At 39.7% G+C, this 8,145-nt stretch overlaps 1 non-coding gene across 1 annotated transcript; it reads right to left on the minus strand.

The window, feature by feature from the left end:
• Nucleotides 1-223: 223 nt before the first annotated feature.
• Nucleotides 224-330, minus strand: LOC122066750. The gene has a single exon (XR_006136445.1). It is a non-coding gene; the product is annotated as a small nucleolar RNA R71 (small nucleolar RNA).
• Between the last annotated feature and the right edge of the window lie 7,815 nt (nt 331-8,145).

Here is an 8,145-nt window from a genome sequence, read left to right on the forward strand (position 1 = left end):
CTCTGAGGTTACATACCTATTCCTTAGGGAACTTGAGGAGGTTTGTGTTCTGATGAAGGTCCAACAGTTGACTGATGATGCTGTAAAAATAGGGTTCATAAATTTTTCTCTCAAGGACCAAGCTAAGAAATAGCTCTATGGTCTGCCTATCAATTTCATTTCCACATGGGATGTGTTTACTATAGTCCTACTGAAAAAATTCTTTCCTTCACATAAAATCAGTAAACTCAGGAGTGATATTCTTCAATTCAGGCAGAAACCTAGTGAGTCATTCTCCAAATTTATAGAGAGATTTAACGACCTCTTTCGGGAATGCCCTCACCATGGAATTGATACATGGCAACTTTGTCAAATCATTTATGAGGGTATTGTATTGATTATCAGACCAAGCAGTTGTTAGAGTCTATGTGCCCCAAAGGTTTTACATCTTTTACAGACATAGATAAAACTTGAAACTTTTTGCTTGAATTGGCTGAGAAAACCAGAGAATGGGAGTCTACTCAAGAAATTGAGGGGACAAATAAGGGTTACCTTGTAAAAGGTGTTGTGGCCAAAGAGGCCCAACTTGAGTCTTATCAAGAGATTCGAAGCCATAGTAGTCTAAGGACCTGCCCAACTGAACCAGATAAATCATTCTGTGCCTATGTGTAGTTGGTGCCAATCTCCCACGCATGTGATGGAGGAGTGCCCTAATATTTCTCATGTGAATGGTTTGAATATAGGTCCTAAAAATGTGATTTCCATGTCCTAAAACAACCCTTATAATCAGACATATAATCCAAGATGGAGGAACCATCCTAACTTCTGTTGGAATCAAGCCAATAATCAAGTAGGTTCTAATTTTCAACCCTTGAGTCAAGGGCAGTTTCTTCCCCAACAAGCCAATCAAAGGAATATACACCCTAATCAGCAGAACAATTTTAGTATCCCCACTCAATCGGCTATTCCACCACCTTTGGTAAATCAACCTCCAGGATTCATGAGAGGAGGTGGTGATTCGGCCAGGCTTTCTTCTTTAGAGAAAAGCATGGAACTTCTCATGAGTATTTTCATGACAAACCAACATAACATAGAGAAGCAAATCTCCCAACTTGCTAATGTTTTGCATGAAAGGGAGAAAGGGAAGATGCCTAGTCAGCCTGAACCAAATCCCAAGAATGTGAATATGAACCATCAACCAATTCCAAATCAGTTGAATTCAATTCAAAAGAGTCCACAACAGGAGCCCTCCAACCAATGTAATGCTGTTTATGCTCATAGGAGTGGCCAAGAGTACCAACAGAGTGTTCTTGAATCTTCCAATCTATTACTCCTGTTAACTCTCCTTCTATTGAAGACATAAGTGAGCCTTTTATTCTAGGTTTATTTGATGAATTTAAAGCAACTAAAGATTATTTGGTTAAGGAAACCAAACATGATACTTCTAAAAAAAAGAAAAATCCTAACAATCTTTATGATCCTCCTATCCCCTTTCCTAATCGATTGAAAAACAAAAAGAAGACTGCTTCCATGGATAAAATTTTAGAAGTCTTCAAAATGGTAGAAGTGAGCATTCCTCTTTTGGAAGCCATATCTCAGATCCACACCTATGCAAAGGTCCTGAAAGATTTGTGTACTCACAAATGTATCACTAGTGTACCCAAAAAGGTGTTTTTGGCAGGTAACCTTAGTTCAATAATTACTCAGCCTATAGCAACCAAATATAAGGATTCAGGGAGCCCTACCATAACTTATGTTATAGGAAACACCTCCATTGAGCATGCTAATGAGCACATTTATGTGTGAAATCTAGGGTATAAAAGCTTGCATTTTACATATTTAGAATGGAGTTACCTTGGGTTTTACTCTTTTTTTGCAAGTTTTGTATTTTAAAAGCCTTATGGAGTATTGAGTGCCATATCTCTAATTTTACACATAAAAAGGTCCCGTTTCTTTTTATGGTTGCGAAGAGGATGAAATTCTAAGCAAGATGGATGTATTCAATTAAAGGTACACATCCGTTTGGTCATACCCGTACAAGTGATTATTATTTTCGGGCCAGGAAAAGAATAATTGATGGATCAGAACTGAACTTAGATGCAGAACTAGCCTATCCGTAGTTGTTTTAGGGGTATAAGGAATATTCTAAGATGCCAACAAGGATCGATGGACTCCCTTGAGTGATTGAAGATTCATTTTTTTGTAACAATGACTACCTAGCATAGTTCGTGAGTTGTGGTGTGTAAAATCCCTTGCTTATTAGGAGGTTTCAAGTTCGAAGCTCTTGGCTGCCATTTTTTTGGAGTTTTTTTAGAATATTTTCTCTCTCCTACTCATCACAATTGATTTAAGCAAAAAATAGAGGTCAGCCAAGGAGAGTTGTGTGCAAGTTTAAGAGAGAGAAAAAGAAGGATAAAAATGGGAGAAAAAATATGAAGAAAAAAAAAGAAAAAAGAAAATCAAAATCGTGGGAGATCTCCACTCCACAATAGAGAACAAGAAAATATAGGAAAAAAAGGTAAGAAATAACAAAAATCCCCTACTACCTATTTTCTCTTCTCTCTCTCCCCATCCACCTCATCAAAATCGTCCAAGGGGATCCACCCTTGGATGTCCTCCTCTCTCCCTTATTCCCTATAAAAGGGAGTCCACCAAACCCTAAAGGGTCGTCCCCCTCTTGCTCTCTTTTTCTTTAATTTTTAGTTGTGCTCTCTTTCTAGTTCTAGTTCAAATTCTTCTTAGTTTTTCTTACTTTAAAAACATTTGTAATTGGTATTATTTCATTAATGTAATGTCTTTTATTTTTATGGTTCATGTTATTCAAATTATTCAATTGTATAATAATTTAATTTCTAGTTCTAGGCTTAGTTCTAGGAGACAAGAACAAGTTGTGGAGCATCTCTTTCAAGTTCAAGTTTTTCTCTTTATGATTTGTTTTCTCCAGGCCTAATAATTTTAGATTTGATTTAGTTCAGATATGGTTTTTAGGGCTGGTAGTATCTCAAATCGATCAAGTTTTCAGTTCAAGGATTGAAGTTCAGGTAAGTAGGCTCCTTCATAAGTCTTCTCACCCCCCTCTCATTCCCTCTTCTTACCACCCTTTCATTCCTATATTAGGTTTTAAATTTTAAATTTTACATTATTACTCTCCCTTTCCCCCAAGGTTCATAGCTAGATTATGTATGGGTTTTTCCCCTCTCTAGTTATGGAAGCATCCTTTTATTTTGATTATTTATATTGCATCCCGTCTCCTAAAGCCAAGTAGAAAAGCCCTTGTAAGAGTACTCTCTGGTCAAGTAGGGCAGCTTATATTATTTATGGTGCATCCCTCGGGCTAAGTAGAGATACCTACTTGTGTGCCTCTCTCTAGCTTTTTCCCCTTTTTATTTTATTTATTTACTTTTAGTTATTTGCTTTTTAATTACGTGATTTGAGTATTTAAATTCTTAGATGACGAATGGTTAGGTCATTCAATTTTTATTTCAATTGCAATTCCAATTTCCCTAGATGTGTTGGTTAGGACGCTTTAAGATGCATTTGTGTTAGGATCATAGTTAGAAGTAGATCACCATAATCAATCATTACACTTTTGCATTACTAAAAGAAGCTAAAAATAAAGTGGTTGCTCTCCTTGTGTTCAACCCGTTGGGTACACTGATCCGTATGCTTGCTATTATTTTTAAAATTCAAACAAGTTTTTGGCGCCGTTGACGGGGAGATAATTCCATGTTATTTTTCGCTTTCCTTTGGTAAATCAGAGTGCTTTGTTTGCTTTGTTTTGCTTTTCTTTTTCTTTTGTTGAATTCCTGAGAAGAACAACTTACAATAGGTCACCAAGCCTCACAGTATGATAAAGATAGATTTTTCCCTATAGCAGTACCTCAGGAATTGACTGAGCAACCCCAGATCCCTACCAGTAAGCTCACAAAAAAAAAAAACACTATCAAAAAAAAGTTTTCAAAAAATTTTTTATTTTGTGTCTGTGGTTTGTTTTATTTTAGTTGTGGATAGTGTCACACACCAATTTCAAGTTTGACCCAACTTACCATTAGGAATACCGGCAGTGTGAGTAAAACACGTACCTGTCTTACAAACCTACTAGGATCACTGATAGCAACACCTTAACGTTTCACAATCCCACATCATAACCAACCAAAAGCAGCGGAATTAGAGTATGATAGTGAAATCATCAGATAAAAATGGAGAGATTATCTAATGATAAACATAATATCGTTAACCGAGTTATTTTGTTCACAATCTTTCAAGGCTTACATATATCAAGTTTAAAACATAATATTCATAGACCTGTATCAACATATTCAAAAATACGCCGAACATCTCATGGCGTCGCGTATACACAAAATTCACAAGCATAATTTGGGCCATGCTCCTCGGCTTCTGGCATCCACCAATCACTCACTCAGTACTCATGTTCGAAGGAAAAAGAGTCACTAGCCACAGGCATGACCGTACCTGCATCATCATCTAAAAAGTGTGTATATGTGTGGTGAGCTTTCTAACTCCCTCAATGAGGGGTGGGGTCAAGCATATCTAAGCAAGACAGTAGTAATAATAATTCATGATGCATGATAGCAGAAATTAAACACATAGTCCATGATGCTCGTGATGCAGTTCATTTATTTATTATCCACCTAACAATACAAACTAAGTCTGGTAAATGCTACTAATGTGCATTAGGCTGTATCCTTTGTCTGGAACAACCATTGACTCAATAGGATTCAAACTCTAGTTGTGAATAGAAGTATGCCGGTCCCCGTATGCATCCATGGGTCACCCAACAAACCCCTGATAACCCCCTCCTGGAAGTTACAGCACCGATAACACATCGGCCATGTCGGATAGGTTCCCTCCTCCGGTTACAATCACATCATACCGTGGGTGTGGCATTCTGGAAAGGCACATCGAACATACCACAATGGCTTATCCAACATTTTAACCCCTGTTGGCAAGGGTTCATAGCATAGGAAGTGATACCTAACCACATATACACTACATGCCTTCATAGTGATACAGTTAGTATGAATTACACGATACTGGCAAGACCTCGACCACAAAGTGTAATTTATCTCCAAATACAGTCCCGGGTACATGATACCAGTGAGACCTTGGGCACAAAGTGAAACCTGAGACCATTTACCTAAGCTAGCATACATATCATAGTTGAGTATGGACTAAGCGACATAGGTACCAATCATCGTCCACGAAGCGTATCCATTTCCAAATGCAGTCCCGAGGTACACGATACCAGCGAGACCTTGGCCACAAGGTGTAACCCACGACTACAACTAACTCTAATGCACATAATCAATGCATGAATGCAACATACACACGGAAATCATGACACTAGTATCACCTCGGCCACGCTAGATTCCATCTCACACACACAACCAAACACATGGCGATCACAGTATCAGTACCACCTCGGAGACACCAGATCCCGTCATACATATAAATGAACAGTTCGTATAAAATCCATAAGAATGTAACATATGATAATCACCATCATCATGTGAGCAATATAATTAAGCATATTAAATCTACACATGTGAACAATTGTATAATAATTAAACAATCCAAAATAAAACAACAATCCCTCACCTTGTTGATCTCTGCTTGTGTTAGGGTTCAGATAAGGCCACCGATCAATCCATTTAGTTTCGGTCTCGAGGCTCATGTGCATCACTATCCTAGACACAAGGAAAATCATAGATTAGTATGTGTTGAAAATATCAGGAGGGACCCACATGGATCACCTCCAAAGGATACAGACAAAATCTATCAATGACAATAATGTCATCAGTAACACCCACTAGAAACAGGGAATTTTCATCGAAAATATTAGTCCTATTTCTAGTGGAATTGACAGAGAGCTCCTAAGGGTCAATGGTCCATTGGAAATATGCCACCGAAAGCAGACCCAGTGGATCTGGTGGGTTGTTTTAGGTAGCGGTTTAGGACAGTCCACCCATTTTGGGGCTTTCCAGCTCCGGCCCGATCATCGGGATTTCTTCCATAGAGTTTGTAGGGGATGTTCCTAGCATCCTTCTAAGCCAATAAAATCCAATTCCACTGAGCCATTTCGGTGAAACATCGATTGAAAAATCGAAACCCTAGTTGGTCTTTTGGCAATACATGTTGTCGGAGCTCACCAAGCTTGGTTTGAGCTTGGCAACAACACCGGGAGGGTAGAAATCACATTCTATGACCTTAACTTGGTTTGTACACTAAGATTCCATCCATACCTAGCTTTGTCTAGGTCGAAATGAAGAGAGAGAGTGGTGAAAGTGAGTATACTTACCTCCGGCAATGATTCCAGCAACTTGGCGATAACTGGCACCAAGGGAAGCCTTCTCCTTCTTCTTCCCCTTCTTCTTCTTCCTTCTTCTCCTTTTTCTCTCCTTCCTTACATTGGACACAATAGAAATGAGGAAATGAATTCCTCATTTCTAACTTATAATTTAAAATGGACCTTAGGGTCTGTTTGTTTGAACCCTATTCAGACCAATCGAGTTATTATGACTTTCGAAGCCCGAGAACCCATCCATTTAGGTTCAAAATGCTTTCATGTCATGAGTAAAGTGTGGGGTATGATTTGGGATCATTCAAGACTATTTACGACATAAGTGGTGGGACCCATGGGCATTGAAACCATGACAGTAGCCTGTTATGTTCATCGGAAAAAGCCCATCGGATTCAGGCCCAGTGGATCCGGTGGCATATTTTTGGTGGTCAAGACTGCAAGCTTTCTTGACTACTTGCTGTCCCATGGCTGGTCTTGCACGGGTGGTTGCCCTCGGCCATGCTCAAGGCCTTTCGACAACTTCGATACATGCCTGGAATTATGTGTGAGGAGTCAAGTCACTTACCGTCTGGGATCGAAAGATACGAATCCCCTCCAATTAGACTGGCACACGATGCACAAACACTTGGGGTCATCTCTCCCACTTTGGCAATGGGCAGCCACAAGCCAAGACCTGGCTGTGCTTTTGATCTCTGGTCCAAGACCTATCACAACAGTTCAAATTAGATCGAGTCAGGGCACGGGTGTAACATTCTCCCCACCTTACAAGAATTTCATCCTCGAAATTGAACATACCTGGCAAATCAAACAATCCAAGATACTGCTTCAATATCTCATCTTCCGGCTCCTAGGATGCTTCCTATTCGGGGTGGCTCATCCATTTCACTTTGACAAAGGAAACAGTGCAATTGCGGAGAACATGCTCTTTCCGGTCAACAATCTTATCCGGAAACACCACGTAGGCAAAATCCTCGTCCAACCCATGGGGTATGTAAGTCAAGATGTGAGTAGGGTCAGGAATGTACTTCCTCAACATAGAAACATGGAAGACATCATGTGTACCTTCTAACTCTGGCGGTAAAGCTATCCGGTAAGCTACCGGTCTGATATTCTCCAGTACATCATACGGTCCCATAAACGTTGGACTAAGCTTTTCCTTCTTGCCGAACCGCATCACCCCTTTAACTAGGGAGATTTACAAGAACACCTTATCTCCAACACCAAACTCCAGATGTTTCCTCCTAACATCTGCATAGCTTTTCTGCCTGGACTAAGCTACCTTAATCCTTTCTCTGATCACATTCACCTTCTCACTAGTTGCCTGTATCAAGTTTGGACCCAAAATATGCCGCTCACCAACCTCATCCCAATAGAGTGGAGTTCGGCACTTCTTGCCATACTGTGCCTCGAATGGGGAAATTTTGATGGTGGCCTGATAACTATTGTTGTAGTAGAACTTAATCAGGAAAATGTGCTCATGCCAGCTATAACTCATATCCAAGGCACATGCTCGGAGTAGGTCCTCTAATGTCTGAATAGTCCTTTCTAACTAACCATCGGTCTGAGGGTGAAAGGCAGTGCTAAAATCCAACTATGTGCTCATAGCCTTCTGCACACATGTCCAAAGCTTGGAAATGAATCTGGGATCTCGATCAAAGATGATACTAACTAGCACACCATGCAATCTAATGATGTTATCGACATACAACTTGGCCAACTTGTCCATAAAAAATTGTGATCTTGATTGGGATAAAGTGAGCTTCCTTGGTCAAGTTGTCCATAACTACCCCAATGGCATCCATACCCTTCTGTGTATGGGGTAGGCTTATGACTAAGTCCATGGT

This window comes from Macadamia integrifolia, unplaced genomic scaffold, assembly GCF_013358625.1.
Source record: "Macadamia integrifolia cultivar HAES 741 unplaced genomic scaffold, SCU_Mint_v3 scaffold2560, whole genome shotgun sequence".
NCBI lineage: Eukaryota > Viridiplantae > Streptophyta > Magnoliopsida > Proteales > Proteaceae > Macadamia > Macadamia integrifolia.